Source organism: Archocentrus centrarchus, chromosome 8 (genome assembly GCF_007364275.1).
Source record: "Archocentrus centrarchus isolate MPI-CPG fArcCen1 chromosome 8, fArcCen1, whole genome shotgun sequence".
In the NCBI taxonomy this organism is placed as follows: domain Eukaryota; kingdom Metazoa; phylum Chordata; class Actinopteri; order Cichliformes; family Cichlidae; genus Archocentrus; species Archocentrus centrarchus.
The window spans coordinates 29736833-29757447 of NC_044353.1; positions in this window are offsets into that span (position 1 = coordinate 29736833).

Here is a 20615-nt window from a genome sequence, read left to right on the forward strand (position 1 = left end):
ATGGGCGCCGTAAATATCTTAAAGAGGTCCACTATATCACAGTGCTGTGCTGCAGCTTCAGAAGAGAAAAAGCTCAGAACGTATCACTTCTGAACTCCTCATTTTATTGCAAGTTCATAAAGTGATTACAAATACACGTCCTGTAAGGCAGCAACCAGCTCCCAACTCCAACAGGATATTGCAACATTTTTGAGAAGTGTAGGAATACTTAAAAGTGCAGTATGTAATACTTTTTGTGCATTAAACACCATTTTTATTGTCATGTAACTTAAACTAAAAGGGCGACCTGCCCTGACTGTCACCTCTAAAAGCCCCCAGAATGATTTCTGTATGATGGAGTCAGGGCAAATTTGCCTTTTCTAGCTGACACAGGGCAAGAGGCGGTGTCACCACTATCCCTTACAATCAGGTATACAGTGTATACAGTACTCTCAGTCACAGCAGCTCATACATGACATGTATATGCACATATGATAGCATCTGATGTTTTTGTGTTGTCTGATGAGCGTCAGTGATGAATAAATATTCTTGAAAATATTCCTTTATTTTTTTAACACCCCACCCACCCCCTCCCGTTGGCTGCAAACAATTTTATTTTTCTGCACGCCTCAGTACATGATCCTAAAACAGAGCGCCTATTTGTACTTATGGACCATGTAACAAATTTGCACATAGTCTAAGCCTGCATTTGAATTCTATTTTTATATTTATTCATCTTTACTCTCAGACCATTGAATTGCACTGTGGCTGCCGCTGAAAGAATAAAACTGTCTTGCCCACATCTAAATATCAATTTAGCAGAATAACAATTGTAATCCATCAGATCCTCCCATGTATTAATAAAAGAGATGTAATACTAATGAGTCTGTTAACTTCCACAGTCTCCTTTTTTTTTTTTTTTTTCCCAGCATTCTGTCTGGGCTTCTCACAGGTTAAACTTTGTTAATATAGTCGATCCTTTCCACTCTTACTGACCAAAGTGCTTAATGCACACATGCATTCACACAGTGCTTTTAATACTAAACTGCTGTACTGTGCTTGTCCTGTTCCTGATAAATTGATAACCACCTTTGCCAAGGTTAGGGTAAGTAAATCCAGATGATGGACAGATATATGAACAGTTGTAAATGTGCCTAAAAGATCAAAAGCAGGGTTCAGAGGAAATGTATATCAGCTTGGATCACATGACATGAAATAACACTAAATTATAAATATGTGGTCATGATCCTTGCTTTATTAATTTTATTGACTGTTGTACTCCTTTGTGTTTCTAGTTTCCTCCTCTTTTCTGTTGTGTTGTGTTCCCCTGTCTTTGCCTACTTGTTTCACTGTTATTTGTCTTAGTTACTTCCTGTTTTACTGTGAAGGTTTGTTGTCTTATTTGCTTTTACTTCCTGCCTTTGTTTCTTCCCCTCCTTTCATGATTGCCAGCTCCTCCTCAGTCATTTCCCAGTTAGCCCTTTATGATGTCTACTCTTGTGCGCCCTTGTGTCTTCATCACATCATTTGTTCACTCTCCTGTGACCCTATGTTTTTTGGTTGTTTGTTTGTTTTGTGCCAGTTTCCTTCTTTTGGTGTTTTATTTTCTTGCTAAATGTAGTTGGAATATTGTTGAAAATCTCTCTTTCTTTCTTTCTTTTTTTAAATTTCCTGCCTGTCTGCCTTTTTTAGTGTTGTGCATTTGGGTCTGTTTAAGAACTTATGATAAATTATAAAACATGCAACTCATAAATTCACTCTGCTCAGTCTGGCCTCTGGCTTCTACCAAAGCTTCTGTTGCATTTACATGCAGTGCTAAATTATTTTGAACAAGTTTAAAAGTAAACTTCCCGTGACCACAACTTCATGCGGCTTCTGGTAAAACATATTTTTATAAAAATAAAGCAATTCATACATATTTGGAAATAATTCAACTATATTTTGAATATGCAGCAAGTTCACAATAGGCAGATATCTCATTAAAGAATGTTTCCAGACGTGTCCTGAAATTGTTTGAAATTTTGTACATATTCTCACCTAGTATTGTGACGTGCAGCCACTGGTACTGGCTCTGGGGAAAAGTTTGGTTTTGGAGAATTTCCATAGCGACTCCCTCTTAAAATAATGGCCTAAGTAATTTTTTTCAAAAAAGACAAAAAAAAACTGAACCAAACATTGAAAATATGATTTAGGCCAAATTAAAACTGTGGTGTTCGTGTGCTCTCCCTGTGCCCGGGTCTCTCCAGCTAATCCAGCCTCCTCCCACAGTCCAGAGACACGCATGTCAGGTTAACTTGTGATTCTCAGCTGGCTGTAGGTGTGAATATGAGCGTGACTGGTGCAATAGACTGGTGACTGTTCAGAGGCCTGTGCTGCAAAGCAGAATGTCATCTTATCCAGGTAACTTTGGGATGAACCCTGGGTTTTCTGCACTGCGAAGCTGGATCAATTCTTACCAGGGTACATCACCATGGAGCCTGACCTGCAGGCTAGGTTTCCAGATTAGAGATCAACAGGTATGAATTCACCACCTACCTAATCCATTCCTGGAAGATCACTCAGACCTCTATCTGTGGTTAGTAGGAGGGTCTAAAGTTCTTTAATAGTGTCTGAAGTCTTTGTGTTTCCTCAGTGAGCATCAGTAATAAACAACTTAACCTTTGGCTGCAAACAATTTTACAACAAATTTTGTTGTTCTATAAGCATTAATATATAAATGTGCTTGTGGACTTTATAAGCCCAAATTTGAATTCTGTTTTTCTATTTATTCTTTACTTGCTCTCAGACCATTAAACACCGTCTGAAAGAATAAAAACTAAAACTGCTTTATGCAAATTTGAACATCAATTTAATGGAATACTCAATTATAACCCATCAGATTCTCCCGTGTCTTAATGATAGAGTTGTGATATTGATAAATCTGTTCACTCACACAGTTGCCATTTTTGCCAGCTTTTCTTCCTGCCTTCAAAAAGAATATACTTTATTAATATAGCAGCTTTTTTCCAGTCTTACTGACCAAAACATTCAAAGCACACACACACATACATTCAGCTGTACAGTGCTTTTCCTGTCACACTGCTTATTTGCCTGCAGCAGCTGTGTTGTTTGTATTCTGCATTATGTGTAACCTTTATATTTTTCTAATATATTTTTCTTTGTAAAATCAGCTGCTCAGCTTCTGGTACACTGTGATTGGTCAGATGCTGCCAACCCCACCCCTTTCATGTGAACATGCTTCTGCCTAGGTCGGGAATCCCGGGGTTAACCAGCTTCATGTGACCACTCATCCTGATTGCCAGTGTTAGGGTAGTTGAATCCAGATAAAAGAAAGATACCCTGGGTATGCTGAACTTGCTTTGTATTACATGGCCCAGAGTCTCTTGCCCCATTAGAGCAGAGTTAGCCCATGACCCTGAATTGAATTTCTGGTCAACACAAGAAGAACACATTTTATTTGCATGCTGACTGTTAAATGTACTGTTTGTAATTCCCCTCTGCAAAATTTACCTAAAGCTTACACCACCAGGGTGCAGCATTTTAGCTATGTGTGTGTTGAGATGTTTTCGCATAAATACTGCTATTTACCTTTCTTTTTAGCTCTTTTCTCAAGCGGCTTTGATTTTTGTCAGGATTGCCATTCTAAATAGGAACATGTCCTTAATGCCTTGCCTGGTCTTGTGGTACAAACTGGTCTTACATAAAAGTACAGCCCGGCGCTATTTAAAGTTAAGTTGATATCTTTTCAACACAATACATAAATGTTCTGGATGTACAGTCACAGGTGCTGTTTTTTCAATATTGTATTGATAACTTTAGTTAGAAGATTTTAAGCAAGTTTTAAAAATAAGAATTTACAACAAGTGCCTTTAGAAGGGGCTTTTTTAAAATATAAGAATATGAAAGAAGGAAAAAGACACCAAATATGATGTGAAATATGCAAGTTAAACATAAAACAACCCAGTGCTTTATAATAAACATCCCAATGTAAAGCAATTGAGGAAAAGTATTTCCTTTAGCATGCCTCATATAGATTTATGACATCTGCATTAAAAAAAATCTTAAACACATTAAGTGCAATTACCCTTACATGCCGGGACACATCTTCACATACAGTATGCCCACAGTCTACGCTGTTGGACCACTTTTTACTGCAAAGTGGTTTGGGCCTGAAATTAAAATGCTGATGGCTGGGTGACATTTTGGTTATTGCCGTCTGTGTTGCTACTATGAGGGAAGCAGTGGACCAGTTTAAGGGCCAGTTTGGGCAGGCTATAAGCTAGAGATGAAGATTATACAGCCTGGTGGCAGAAGTGCTGCTCAGCATAATGGGGTTTATAGGCCTAGGGGCAGAGTTTGTTTTACGCCCCGCCGGAGGAGGTGTTGACAGGAGTGAGGAACAGAGAAGCACGAGAGACAGTCTTATTATTCAGCCTCACCACGTCGTGTGAATGAGTTGAGATGGTCATGTTTGAAGATGAGATGATGAGATTAGGGTGCACATGGAGAGACGATGAGGAAAAGGAGGCAGGTCAGAGCAGCGTATAACACCTAAAATTGGATTTGTCTTCAAGGGCTTTGTGGTTGAGGTCCACTTGGTCTGGGTGTGGGAGGATCAATGGCTCTATTGAGCCCTAATGGATGCAGTTGCCAGATAGGGCTGTTTGTGATAAGGTAGGAGTATAGGCTTTGGTGTTGCAGATACAAGCTTGGTTAACTCTCTGTTTAAAGGAGCTTCTTCTTTTTCTGTGGGTGAAAACAGTGTTTCAGGGTCTACACTGGCACAAGCATTAGAGCATTCAACCCTTGCTTGCTTGTCACAACAGCCAGGATGTTCAATTTGGTATCACATGGGTTGGAATCTCTGCAGCTTGTGGTGTGCTGTTTTGCCATCAGATACGGATCAGGGCTCAGTTAGGGCCTCGGAGGCTGTGAAGAGTTCAATCTCGAGACAGCGTGTGAGAAGGGAGCGGCAGGAGGAGAAAGGCAGGAGGCCTGTTCTCTACACCACCGGCGTATCTGCCCCAGTTCCTCTCACCATGCCGTTCCAGCACAGTAAGGAGATGGCAGAGGTTGCAACCCGGTGCAGCAATTGCTGCTGAGGCCAAGGGACCTAAACATAACCCAGGGCAAAGTGAGCGCCTGTACATCACGTCACGGCATAACACACAGCAATGCAAGGCAGCGTGCAGGAGGCGAGAGCAACCTCATCCACAGGGCAGATGCAGAAATACTGGATGGCAAGCTTTTTGTCTTCATATGAGGTGCATTAATCCTCACAGTGGCTCCCATCTTTATTCATTTATCGGCCTGTGGTGTCCACTCAATCAGTCAGTTAAAGGCTGGCCTGATGGAGCGAGCCCTGCACACCCACTACAGAGAGGAAGAGAGGGAGAGAGAGGAAGGGAGGTTATACTCCACACCATATAGCCTGAGCAGACACTGCAGTACAGAGATACAAACAGGGTGGGATGGGGAGGAAGAGGAGGAAATGTGAGGGGGCTCTTTTAAATAATGAGGCAAGGAGGGAGGAGAAAGGGAGAGAGGGGGAGGTGAGACAACTGGAGGTGAAAAGAGAGCAGCCTTATATCAAGAGTGAGTGAGATTGAGAGATTCAAAGTGAAGGAGGGAGAGAACAGTCAATATCAAGAGCGAACGTTAGGGAGAGATCCGGGACGACGACAACACCTCCACAGACTACTGAGGTATGTATGTGGGAGAGAGGGAGGGAGGGAGTGAGGGAGAGAAGGACAGGGTGTAGGGAGGGAAGGAGGGACGTGTTGGTGGAGAGTATGTGAGAGTTAGAGAGAGGGAGGGATATCCACTGCACTGTTGTGTGACTGGAAATTTAATAGAGAGAGAGAGAGGGAGGGAGGGAGGCAGGAAGGCAGCAGGGGAGGGGGGGGTAGGAGGAGAGAGAGGAGCGAAGGAGCGACGCAATGCAAAAAGCACTGAGCGAGAGCCGTTGTTGGAATTACAGAGGACTGGGACAGAGTGTGGATGCTGCTAGACCCTCACTGCAGAGCGTGGGGTTGTGTGTGTGTGTGTGTGTGTGTGTGTGTGTGTATGCGTGTGTGTGCGTGTGTGTGTGGGGGGGTCAAGCGAGCGAGAACATATTGTGCATAAAGTGGAAGAGAGCAGCCAAGGCCACGTAGAGAGTGCACTGTGCAATGTTTAATAAGAGAGAGGAACAGGTTGGCCACCCTGTTGCTGCATCCAGACTAAATATGCAGGGGTCAGTCATTACCCTGATCCCCATCTAAATCATGACTGTTTCTGTATATATGTATATATGTGCGTGTGTGTGTGATAGCCAGGAACAGTGCTGGAAGGAAGACAGGAAGACACGTGTGTGAGGAGTGTGTGCGTGAGAGCACGTGCCTGTGATGAAGAACTGGCGTTGAGGTGCAAGGATGTGAGAAAAGTGATCCACCGAGTCTCGATATAGAACATTATCAATCCAGCACTAATCACCCGTCTGAGCACCCTCCCCACCAACCCCAGCTCTCACACACTCATCCTTTCTTCCCTCTCACCCTCTGCTATCTGATGGACACACACTTGACCACCCACCCACTCGCTCGCGCACATCTTCCTGCTAATATCTTGCTGAAGTGATTGACAGCTCAACCCCAAGCAGACATTGTAACCTTAACCTGACCTTAAACCTGACCTCGCTCCCCATTTCATGGAGAGGCTTTGCCAAACTGTCATGACCTGAAATCAGTCACATTGTTGCTCACATTCTTTAAAAAGGAAAGTTAAAATAAACAGACTCACCCCCCCACCCCACCCCTTTCCTCCATCTTAGGATGCCAGTCAATATACCTGCACGCATACTGTATATGCCACACGTATGATGGGATCCACAATGGCAGCAGGACTCAAATCCAATGAGGTAGTGATGTACAGGTGGGGCTCAGCACTGCGTGTGCGTGAGTGTTGCCAAGGGAACCGACCAAGCAGCAAATGTTCCTTGTAACAAGCAGTAAACAGCACCATCACCATCATTTTATAGAGATTATGCGAACATATGGACACGTGCGTGACTGTCTCTGGGATCAAATGTAAGAAAACACTGCAGTTAAATAATGAAATGTAACTAAAGTGTGACTTCCTGTGACTAATTATAATTATAGCACATAGGAAGGTGATAATTACTGTTACATTAGTTGCATTTATTTATTATGTAATCCTGTTTTGCGTTATTAATAGGCTGTTTAATGCTAAGAGCGCCTTTGCAACTGACTGTTTAGGTTTTATGTGCAACGCAGGCTCTGCAAATCAGTCATTTGATATTTTTTGTTTCGAAAATAAATATTTAAATAATAATAATAATAATATTAATAATAATAATATTAATAATAAACTGTCCCAGAAATGTAGCACATCCCCTCACCGTCGGCTAGTGGTTCCATCCACCTGAAGATTTCTGAGACAATTCTCATTACCAGCGGTAGAAGCGCAGCACTTGGAAAGGGTGAATCAATCCGAGAGAGAGAGAGAAAAAGAGAGAAAGAGAGAGAGAGGAGAAACAGTGAGGGAGACAGAGGAGAGAGAGAAGGGAGAGAAGACAGCGTCGGCGGCGGCTCTGCAGTGGAATACGCTGTTATTTGAGGGAAGGTGAGAGCTCTCGGAGTACCGACAAGAAGCGCGCTTTAAGCAAAGATGTGTTTCAGGACTTGATGGCAGCGTCATAAAATAAAGGTAAGTCTCTCGATGACATTCAGAGCCCAGGTGCATGTTCAGGATATTCTGGTGTTTGTCTGGTGTGTGCTCGTGCGCGTCTGGCGGACAGTTGGGTGCATTTTACGCGCAACAAACTACTAATGTGTTAGAAATCCGCATCTATCATGACCTGATACGATTTGCGAACTGTCCTCGTTTGGAATCCGATACAGGCCTCTAAAGGTGGCTGATATTCAGGAATTACACGTGACAACAAGACAGACGTGTGTCAGAGGGAATCGATTAAATGAAACTGATTTGCATGATTGGATTTGGTCTGCGTGGGGCAAATTCAAACTTTTCCCAGCTCCCCAGGATGTGTTTCTTCTTTCTGTTTGTGTTCTCTGATTTTTTTTTTTTCGGGACAAGTTAATCTAACCTTGGCGATAAGAGGAGCATCCACTGTAGCACAAGCTGTTGACAGGGCTTAATATTTGATCCGTTTAACGCGCTGCTTTCACTCAAATATACTCAATTAAACCGCCCTAATCGGACCAGTTTACAATTATAATGTGTGTGTGTTGGGCTTCAGTTACTCTCGCTGGCCCCTGCTGATGACCCCAGATTTGGAGAAAAATGCGCAGGCACCTTGCGGCTTACGCGCGGTGGGTTAAGCTCTGAGTCAGAGCCTGGGGCCCCTCCGGCTGAGAACAAGGAGCAGATAGATTAGGACTGATGAATGAAGATCTACTGCCTCTATCTGCAACACAATGATACGGTTATGAGGGGATTTAAATGCTAATGTGCAGTGTTTGAGAGAAATCCGAACGGACTGGGACTGGCGGGAGGAGATTGCTGGCAATGCGTGTGCTGTGGACCAGCTGGATGATCTCCTGAGTTTTATGACAGACAGAATAGGTTATTAATGGGGTGTGGGTAGGTGAACTGGGGCACTGGGGCAGGATTAGACAAGAGAAAGGTTTGGAGGTGTGTGTGTGTGTGTGTGTGTGTGGGGGGGGGGGGGGGGGGGGTGGGGGGGGGGGGGGGGGGGGGGGGGGGGGGGGGGGGGGGGGGTGCTGCTGCACAGAGAAGCCCCTCCAACAGTCCAACAGTGTATGTTTGAGCAAATTGTCATGCATGTAAAGAAGAAAATTTAAGGGTGGTTCAGAAGAAATTTTTTTACCTGAAGATGGCTTGTGTCATTTTTGACCCCCCCCCCATCCTCTCATACCGCTAAAGCAGGATTGTTTGCTGCTTGCATTTTACATCCTGTAATTCAAAGCTTTTTACAGTGCCTGTAAATTTCTAACCATTGTAGCTAAAACAGTCGAGTGAATGACCGCGACATATACCATTATGGGCCTCATTTAACTGCATCCTTTCTATTGGATCCAAAATAAGCCTAGAGACGTAAAACTTTAAGAGGATGGTAAGTTTTTATGTTGCCTGTAAAAGCATGTGTATTTCAGCCACTCGTATTGGTTTATGTTCAATAGTGAGGATGTGAGGGTTCTTTCTTAGCTGATCATGAACTGTATTTACAACAGCACCAGTCACTGCAAGGTTCCGGCTGCATGAGAAGCTTGTCACATGATATCACATTTAAAGGCAAGGTCCTCCAGCTCAGGGCAGCGCTTCAAAATATCAAGACATCTCACTGCTGCAAAAGCCAGGCCGGAATGTCATTGGAATTTGTTCATGATGAACTTTGCCGCTGCCCTCCTCCCACCATCCCCACAAACCGAAGCGTTACTTCAGCTGGAATGAATTCAAAATGGGCGAGGTTACTAAAAGGCAGCCAATTATAAGAATGCGACCACTCAAATAAGAAAGTGGTCTATGCAGCATCTGCGGTGTGGCGTTATGGATGGAGGGATGTGATTTCCTATAAGCCTCATTCTTGGGAATTTGGTGGCAAAGAAATCCAGAAGACATGCACTGAATTAGTAAAGACCTTGAAATAGATGGAATCTATTGCACAACTTACAGTAGGTCAAATCTCTTTGAAGTCCTGAAGGCAAAGTCATGACACCTCTTGACCTAATATGCATGTTATTAAAATTGAACAATGTCATGATTCACAAGGAAAGGTTAACACAGATTAGTAAAATGGGATGCAGGTGGAATGTTTTATTCATCTGATTTCCTCTTGATGGACTCTGCTCTTGTAGCAGGCACAATTAGACACTGGTAAGTCTAAATCGTAGGCAACTGAAGTAAAGACTTTTTGGCAGATTTTTTAATTCTAAAATGTGTGAAAGGTGGAGAAATAAATAAAATTAAATATAGCAATCAATGCAACACTTTTTTATCCCTTACTGGCTGAGCTGCTCTAGAAAGATTTCCTGAACCTTTTCCCCAGTTTGGCCACTTTAAAAAAAGAAATAGCATGTGGGTCATCTTGCAAATTTCAACTGTCAGCTGATAATTTTAACACATAGACGCACGTGTCCCACTGACTGACTCCTTCCTGTGTCACAAATTAAGCACCGGCTGAGCAATTTCAGTCATTTGAGGAATCAGGCCAAGCTGCTCTTTAATTTCCTAGGCACACCACTTATGCATGGCCAATGAGCTTGATGAAAACAAGCAAGCAGGTTAACAGGGACATAGTAAATTACACCTGCACACCTGGCCTAGAGGGAAGGTGTGACTTTGAGATAATGCTCAGCCCCCCTACTGCTCTAACGCTGTTGGAAAAGTGGAGCCATTGCGGATTATTTCCAGAGGAGATGTAGAAAAGTCAAAGCAAATCCTCCCAAAAACAAACATCCGAGATGGCAAAGGGCATGAGAGGAGTCCAGCGTATAAATGATTACCCCCTAAAATATTGCCCCCGTGATTTGTGCATCTCCAAAATGAAGCCGGGATGCTTTTAATCTGGTTAAAGTGTAGTTTGCCTTTCTTTGTCCCCTTACTGTAAAAGGACAATGGACTGCATTAATTCTGCTGGTACATTAGAATGCAAAGGGAGTAGCTGTTGCCCTAAATTTGGTGTCTGCCTGAGTTTGTGCATACATGTGTGTTTACACACATACACTCATTTCTGTGACAGAGAGCCAGAGTGTGATAGAGATTATAGATGACACTTAAACTGTTCTAATCAGGGCAAGCTGGTCACTGATCTCTTCATAGAGCAAGGGTGTCATTGATTGATGGCTGCACAATTTGCTGATGTACACAGGTTGAAGGGTGAAGGAAGAGTCACTGATCAGCCAAGAGAGGCAGAGAATTGTGGGAACAACCTCTGGTTTTCAGTCCATAATGCAGCACTATGAGGGCTCCATCTGAGACTCTGAGATCATGTCACACATTTCGCCGCCAGTCGTCACATGATCACGCCACGCCTGAATCTGGGCACGTATATTTGAGCATGATGTGGCACAATTTGAATTCCAGTAACCGGGGGCATGGGAGTCCATGAGTGCTGACCCGTGTGGAGCAGAAATGCTAAGCTCCCTATGACAGCACGGTGGGTATAATTAGCCATGATTGGTTTGATTGAGTCTTCCGTCCAGGCCTGGGTGTTGGCCCTTTGGGGATCATGATGACTGTCCAGACATTAATTATTGAATAATAGTTGGGAGATTGGCAATGGTTAATGACACAAAATGAAAGCTATAATCCATTGAATTGACATAATTAGAAATGGTGAGATTTCCCCTGAGGAGTACATTCTCATCATGACCTAAAGTGGAGAGGGATGCCTGAAAGAACGAACTAAGGCGATTCCTGTCTCCTCCTACCTCATGAGTTCATGAAGGCATGTTGGAAGAGCTGTCTGGCAGAGCCCAAAAATCTGATCATCTGCGTCACTGTGAGAGGCGGTTAGGATGCAGTTTCGGTTTGTGCTGTCTGAAATGAGCCTGCCAGAGAGAGCGGTCAGCTCTGAGTGTTTGATATTAAGTTTGGCAAATAGAAGAGATATTATCTTCTCCTGGTTAGATTAAGTATTAGTAAATGTGATTGGGTAATGAAGGCGGTCAGGCCTCAGTGACCACCCTGCTTTACAGCTACTGCCGGCTTGGCTGCATCTATGCACAGAGTCTTGGGGGAGTTTGTTTCGGGTCAGTGGTGGCATAAGAGCTCAATACAGCATTGCAGAGTCAGGCTGAGGCCTTTCCTGCTCTGTCTGCCTCACTGACTGGCTGTGCTGGCTGGAGGCACAACAGTTGTGGCATACTGATGCTGATGATGATGACAGTATAAATATTGATGATGGAGATGGCAAGAAACAGAGGCATGAAATTATAATCCTGATGACCAAAGTGTGATGTTAAATGTTGTCGCTCTCTCTCCTCTTTTTATTTTTATTTTTTTGCTCCCGCTGTTGTTTTTACAACACAGACAGGTTTGGTTTCCACCGCGCTCTGAGAGATCACAATGAGATGCCTGGAGAGAAGCGTGGGCACGCTGTCGCACAAGATGACACGTAATCCAAACGTCCTTTTTGTAGCTGGTTGGAGGTTGTCGTATTTTCAGGGGCAGCAGTGGGGGGCTGTGCTGATGTCACTGTGAGATGTCGGCTCCCGAGGTGGGGGTGGGCGATAAGACATGCCAGCAGCGGTCCCTGGAGGCCGTTAAGGGCCCCAGAGGAGGCAGTTAGTAAAGCTACGCGCCATCGCTGTGATAAATCGCAGATTCTGCTGTATGGTTAGGACGATTACTCTCAGTGCCATCGCATGAACCTGTGCACATCTTCACTGTTTGTTTTCCAAGTCCCCGGACTCTCCACGATATATGTAGACTGTTGACTCAGTTGTACTGGTTTATTTATATATTGTGCCCCTCTTGCATATTTCTCTTGTGGTAGCTTTACAGATTGGGTGGTGCAGTGGTGAGGCGTTCAGCCTCACATTTCTCTATCAGACTGGAAACAGTTGATATGGTAAGACACGTCCCATACTAAACCTAATTTTTACTTCTTTTTAAATTAAAAACCTTAAAGAGCCAGATTGCTGCCAAAATTGTGCCACTACTCTATGCAGATTTCTTTGCTGTTAGTTGCTTATATAGTTTGGGAGTTATTGGCTGTGCCAGCCCCCTCTGGAATATCACAGAACTAGGTGTCACTTGACTTGCGGTGCTCTAAGTGCAAAAAAAAATTTAAAACTCAGGTTTCCTGGGGTGGTTGAGAAACATAAAGATGCCCAGTCTTCCCCAAGTCCCCAGCAGCCACAGAAACAACTTGTTGATTTTAACAAAGAATTCAATCTAAAGAAACATAACCAAACTTGAGAGTAGCAAACCAAAGTATATCAACTTACCTCCCTATCTAACATAAACACGGCAGCCCACACATACAAACTCCATTACACTAACAAGCAAACCACATGACAAAAGCTTAGAGGTGGAGACACGTGTGGCTGGTTGCAATAGGAGGAAGAGGAATAAATCTCTGCCCATGATGGCGGTAGACTGTCCTCGGCCCGGAGCCAATCATCTGCAAGCAGAAAGTTGCCACATCAATCACGGCCAGGTTCACTTCCCATTCGAGTTATCATATATAGACACACTCATTCACACGAACCAAACATCCGACACAGAGAAGAAAAAAACAAAGAGTTACACAAATGACAAAATACCAGTGAAGCTGTCACCGTCTGTGTCCACAAACCATGATGCTTTTATCAGAAGAGAAAGAAAAACACAAACCTTGATGTGATCAGTTTCATGCAGGAACTATTTCCTTTCTAGTGTCTGCATCTGACAGGCCAGAGAAACACAGGACTGTACCCAAATATTCAGCTAGATCCTTCTATTGGTGTTTCATTTTTAATTTTGGGATTTGAATATATTTTTTTAAAATGTTGAATATATACTCAGCTTGTCTGACTGACCTCCCTCTCACTCCCAGTAGTGAGCATCACACTTCAGATGACCTGACTGCTGCTAACTTAGCGACTTTGCTGTGAGATTAAGTGACTTTTCACACCCCTGTAGAGGATTTTTTTTTTAAAGGCATTGAAAAAAAAAAATCTATGGTCAGCATCATGACGACGTCTCGCTCTCCCGGCACAGGAACAGCGTTTTCTCTCTCTCTGCTGTGTTCACTGGGTGAGCAGACAGCCAGGCTTCACAAAGTGACAGAGCAGTGGTGCATAGTGTTAGAGAAAAAAGTAAGAAAACAGTTACTAAATGAAACTGCTCACATCAAAGTTTGTGGATTTTTCGAGTAAGTGGGTCATGAATTCTGGTGTCTGGAGTTCGGATGGCTGGATTTTTGAGCGCCACAAGGCGAGGGCCATTTTGTTCTAATATATTCAAGAGGAGACAGACATCTGACCAGCTGATATCTTTCAAACCAGGGAGCTCCCATTAGAATAATCCAGATGGATAAACACAACCAAAGACAAAGAGGAAGAGCACGTATATGATTTTGGAGCAAACTGTCCTTTTAATGGTCATATTTTTTTCCTCTCAGCTGTGGGCTCACGGTGACCTGAGTCTGATCAAAAAGAAATCTGAAGATAAAATAGTTTTTTGTTTTTTATCACGCAGTTATTTTTCCTCTTGGAAACGCAGTCATTTAAAGTTTTTGTTTGGCACAAAGCAGATTCGGACTGTTCCAACACACTGCAGGGTTTACTGAACTGACGCCCCGCTTTGGGAGCTGCAGAGCAGGGCCGCGGACGCCCCGAGCCCCTGCCGATATGACGGAGAGACGCAAGATGGTGAGTGGTTACTATGGCAGGTTACTATGGCAACCTCAGGTCTCTGTGAGAGCTTCCATTTCGCACAGCGTGGGAGAGAGTAAGAGAGAGAGAGGGAACGAGACAGAGGGAGAGAGATGGGCTGGAGAGAAGAACCTGCAGAGGAAGAAGGGTGGAGAAATCAGCAGAGGAGGTGAGGTGTGGAAATAAACATGCCTTAGGTGTAGAGAAAGCAAAACAGGGCGAAGAGAGGAGCACGAAGGAGATGTAGAGAGAAGAGGGGGAAAAGTGATGGAGAGGTGTAAGTGATGGGGTGAGACTGAGGTGTGAGAGGAGCAGATCGGAGGGCAGGGAAGACAATCACGTGGCGCTTTAGAGCAGATCTGCACCGCATCCGCACACGCGCTGGAATATTTTAATGCTGTTTTGTAATCTTCCTGGTGCTGCACGCTCTTTATCGCTCCTTCTATCTCCATTTCTTCTCCCTCACCTCTCTGATTCAGTCGGCACGGCGCTCAGCGGCGAGAGACATTGTGTCAGTCTTGGTGACTAGTCTCCATGGAGACGTCCATCAGTCAGTCCGTGTCAGTGTTTTGTGGGCAAAGCCTTATCGTGTTTGTCAGTGTGAGTGTTTATCTGTCTGTGTATTAGTCAGTGTGTCACTCATAGAGAAGGCTGGGGCAAGGCCTGAATGGATGGGGGCAAAAAGCATGTTGCCTATCGCTCGCTCATGCACGCAAACGCCGCCATTTATACGTAAAACTATAAGGACTCGCGTAAAGTAATGAAACTTGACACATGCGCACAGAGAGACACAAAATAAAACTGTACTCACCTCTGCTCCACATGTTGCACGACACTTAGTAAATGTTTATTCCACCTGTGAGGTCCTAATTTAACACTGAGCCTCACTCCAGTGTAAAATCTGCTGTCGTAGGCTGTAGAGAACCCTCCAGGTTAAACACTTCACTTTTTTCTGCATATTGTTAATGTTGTTTTGATAAGAGGAATCTTGTATTCTAGATTATTCCTCTTTATAGTAAGCACACACAGTCATGCCGCAGCCAAAATGCTATCAAATACCACATATTGCACGTTGTAGTATTCTGCTTTACTTATATGGAGAAAAAAGCACTTCACTTGAGCAGGCAATCGATTTCTTAATCATTTTTATTTTAAACTGTTAATATTCTCAACATTTCCCAGGCATATGCTTATTTCTTTTACAACACTTTGCAGCTAGGAGGGAGTTCACCGCTCTATTTGTAAAAATCACGTATCGATGACCTTGACTTTGACCTTGAGCAGTAAAGGAAGACTTGCGATGACATTACTTGTTCTAATTAGGAACAAATGTTTTTCTGATTAAAGGTGCTCAGTCGCAGCAGCTGGCTCAGAGAGTGTGTGTGTGTGGGAGACGCAACTTAATGTTACATATAAAAACCGTTCCTGTTAACTTCAAAGTGCTGCTGTTGCAGAGCGTTGTTGCAGCGACTCCCCACTCCAATTAGAGAATCAGCAAGCTGTGTCCACAGATGTGCAGCAAACCAGGCTCCAACCATTGCATTTAAACACAGCAAACGGTGCACATTCTGGGGCTTTGCAACCACTCAAATAGTGCAAATCATTAAGCTCTTTTAGCAGTGGAAATGGTGAAGTGTATTTGACCTTTTAACATCTGGGTTCTCAGAGTGCAGCCCTTTACTAATAATTTTTTTCATAAGAATGAAAAAAAGAAATTAGAGGTCTCTGGCATGACTTCACCTACTTCCAAGACGCATGGAGGAAATATTTAAGTTTGAAGAGGTAAAAACTCCAGCAGCACTGACATATTTTGGCTTGCAGCTTTTGTCAGGGTCATCACAGAAACATATTACAGACGATCTTAAATAAGATGGGCATAGATTCCAAAAAATACAGAACAATGTGCCCACTTGGTCTTAGAGTGACTTCCAAAGACACTTTGGGGCAAAACTTAAACATCATGCTTCCCGTGGCCTCTGTCACGCAGGCCTAGAGACTGATGGGGGCCACAAGCTGCTAGGCGAATGGTTGCTCACTGTCAGTAGGTGAAAAAGGTCACAAAGAGGGTGCTGCACCAAAGACCAGCAGATTGCTGCTGTCACTGGTAGTTTCTGCAAATAATTAGCAATTACTGACCAAGTGGTAGTTAAACTTGAAAAAGGGCAACACAAACTGGAAACTGAGAATGCTCATGATAAAAGTTGTGACTTATTGCTGCAACCAATACATTTCAAAAGGTACTTTAAAGGCAATTGAACTTTATTTCCACTTTCCATAGTTTAACTTGTGGTTGTGGAAGTGTGTTGGTAACTGAAGCAATTGCAAAGAGGTTTTTGGTTCAGTACTGTAATCCCATTTTTGATGGCACATTTTTCCACAGTGGCCTGTGCTTTGTAGGAGATTGCTGACTGGTCTCTAGGCCCTTTAGTGAATGATTTCACCTACCAACTGCCAGCAACCAGTGGCCAACCAGTTGTAGAATACACATTTTTCCCTAGCAAACAATGGTTGCCGAGCAGTCTCTAGACCTGCGTGACTGATGCCTAAGATAACAATGCAATAGTGTTATCACGTAGTTCATGTCATACTATGATAGTGCAGCACAGCATGAAACTAAGGGCGCATTTATCTTCAATTTCAGGTCCCCCGTTCTAGTCATTACAGCAGGCTAAACCTTCCCAACATTGACAGATACAGTCAATATCAAGAAACAGCCACCTCGAGGATGGCTGGAAAGCTATAAACCAGTATAAAAATGATTACTGTAAACCACTGTACTGAACAGACATGTTGCACACACTAACTGAAAGTGTTTTCACTGATGTGTCCATTTTTCCCCGTGCAACCCTCAATCATAATCTGGCTTCCTTCTGTCATTCTGTTCTGTATGGCATCTGACCAAAAAATAAATCAAATAAAATAATGAATTAATTAAAGCCACTTTACCGGAATCACAGAAACAAAAGTTCCCTTCTGTATAATTCAATTTTAATAAGCAAAACAGTGGCGTCTGACCTTTTGTCATCAACAGGAGTGGGAGCTGAGAACCATTTCCAAACTATCCAATCTATCAGAATTGAATGCCTCTGAGCTTAGCACTTCCTATTATCAGATCTAGCATGTTTTTGTCATTACACAACAGTGACGTCAAATTCACTCAAGCTTTTACACACCTGAGTCACATACAACCCCGCCCACACACACACACACACACACACACACTGTGTTCAAACTCATAGATAATAAGCAGCTGCACTGACACTGGAAAACCGTGAAGGGCAATTTTTTTAATACAAGAAACCGATCAAGAATCAACAAGGGAATCGATAAAGTATCAGACCTATCAGCAGGATCAATAATGGTACTGTAGCTAAACAGAAGACTTAGAGCTGGAAATGCTTGCAGGTATTATGTAAGTCTTTTTGAAAGAATTTACTGGAGCACCTTTGCATGAGTTCAACATGATGATCATCATGTGTCTTATATTTGCTTTGGTGCAGCCTCTCAGTTCATCCACTGTCTCAAACAAGCCATTGTTCTTCTGATTGGCTATCCTTTGTAAACAGAAGGTTTAACCAGTAGGTGGGTGGGGCTCCTGTGCTAACAAACAGAGCTGTGTCTGATACGACCATATTAGGGAAATTTGCTAGTACTAAAAACTATTCGACTAGTAGTTAAAAAAAAAACTCTCTGAAACTGAGTGTTCAGAGCAGTCTGAAGTTTGAGCTTTTGGCTCACAGCTCTTACTTATACACACACTCACCTCATTATTTCATCACCCTCTTAAAGTCATTTTAAGAGGGTTTTCAGAAAAGACAGAAAACTGAACCAAACATTGAAAATGTGATGATTTAGGCAAGAATAAAACTTTTGTTAAAAAAAATTACTTGGGCCATTATTTTAAGAGGGTGACAATTTGTCACTTTGATCATGTTCAACATGAGCATCATTGTAACAGTTTATATGTATATGATGATAAATGCAGAAAAACATAAGAAATGGACTGTTGCCAGTCACAACATTGTAACTAAAACTGTGCTGAACAAGAAAAATATGTCAAATATTTTGTATTTTCAAAATTTTTATAGGAGTATTTATAATTGGCAAGCTTTCACATGCTGACATTATGCACATTAGTTTGATGTGACTTGAGTATGATGTGAAAAATATATAAATGATATAATTTTCATGAACAGTTAATGCAGTATTAAATGTAGACTCCTATGAAACATAGATAAGGTTGATGATGCCTTCAGGTTCTTGTGAAAAACTCAGATATACGAATTTGCTGCCAAACAGCAGGACTGTATTTAGTCGGTCCAAACTAAGAAGAGGCACATACACGTTTTGATAAGAGCATAACGTGAATGTGACAGCCAACCACTGCTGCACGTCAGTATTATCATAAGTGATTGCAGAACAACCACTTTAATGCATCAATAATCCAAGAAGTGTCAGTGAAGAAAAACAAATACTCACTGCCAGTCTTACCCAGATAAAAATATTTTTGCTGCACCCTGTGACATAAACCAGCAAAGCAAATAGAAGGCTGTGAAAAATCAGTGGATTCTTTTAGAAAATGACAGCTAATACAGAGCAAGACTTACACATGGTAATCTAAGTTATGACAGATTACACCCCTGCAACAAACAAGCATCAATTCATCTTTAGCTGAATATGTAATCATGGATGAGTGAAAGATCACTGTGCTGGTAGTTCCAAGTGTGAGGGGGCAGGGTTGTCACTGTACTAGAATTTCAAACCTAACACCAATACCATTTTCAGATGATTGTAGTTGCATCTGGTGATTTCCGGTGCTGATCATATAGATTTGGTAAGATAGGATGCCACTGTTTCTGTCTAGTTGTTGGTAGACTGCCCTCAGTTTCAGGCTGGGACTTCACATTACATTGTAGACACAAATAATTGTGTTATCCTGTTAAATGAACATCATCTGTTAACATCAGAGATGAACAGAACTGATGGACTCATATTTGCTGTCGTGCTCCCACATTAACATCATGGTTTTATTATTAGCTACAGCCGCTAACTGCTACCTTAATGATAACTAATGATAACAGATGGCTAATGTTGCTATCTGGTAACTGCTAATAGTTAAACGACTAATGTTAATGTGTGCTCCGGCCAGGTTAGCGTTTGTGACCTCAGTGTTCACCGACCTTATAAAGGTCCTCATAAAGCGTTGGCCCGAGTTGTGGGGGTCAGCTGCTAGTGAGGGGAGGGGCTGTGTGCCTGCCTGTGTAAAGCTGTGTGACGACTGGAGGAAGCAAAAGCTACACTGTTGGTATTGATACTGTTGCAAATGAGTACCTAACCCAGTCAAAAGTAGTATTGATTTATCTGATAATCCTGTATTCAGTTGGCCATGATGTGTGTTCCCTTAAGTTTAAGGCTACCTCCACCTAAAATGGGTGGTGATAGAAACAAATTTCTGGAAAAGAGAAGAGCATATTGGATTCATTCACTGAACTGTTTCCTGTTATCTATTTTAAACTTAGATTAAACATCCACCAGGTCACCGGTGACACCAGAGTTTGGGTAGCGATATAGTTAGGCTGACATCTACCCCGTTATCTATACTTATTTTTAATGTATTTGGCATATCCAATCTTGTAACAAAAATGCAAGTTAGAGAGTTGATTTAAGAGGTAGCATCTTCTAGTTTCTGAAACTGTTCTTGTTTGCTTGAGGCCGTGTCCCGATGGCATATCAGATAAGGAGATGCCGCCATCAGAAACAGAACACTCATTTTCATCCACTTGTGAGCAGCTGTATGGTGGCCCTGAGGTGTCAAACACACAGCAACTTAAGAATATAAGAAATGAACAAATAGAAAAAGCACATAAAACAAAACAGAAGTTGGAAAAAACAAAATGGACATATTCTGGGGGGGAGACAGTAACGTGATAGACCAGATGTGGAAGTGATAGAAACCAAAACATGCTAACGATACTGAGACTTGATTAAAAACAGCGCAGGATTCATTGGTGTTGTGAGGGAGGAAAGATGTTTTTTTTTTTTTTCAACTTCTGTTTTGTTTTGTGTGCTTTTGCAACATTTTTCTACTTGCTGGTGATTTCTTAAGTTTGACCTCTCAGGGCCACCGTACAGCTCAACCTTTATGATTCAACTTCACTTTTTTATGCAGATCTCGCCTCATCCCTTTCACATACACTGAATATAGTACAAGCGCCAAAAAGCAAAATGTCACTTTGTGTTTAACTGTAAATGAGTTATTTTGTACTTTTTTGTTTTTTTTCTTTCAATCCA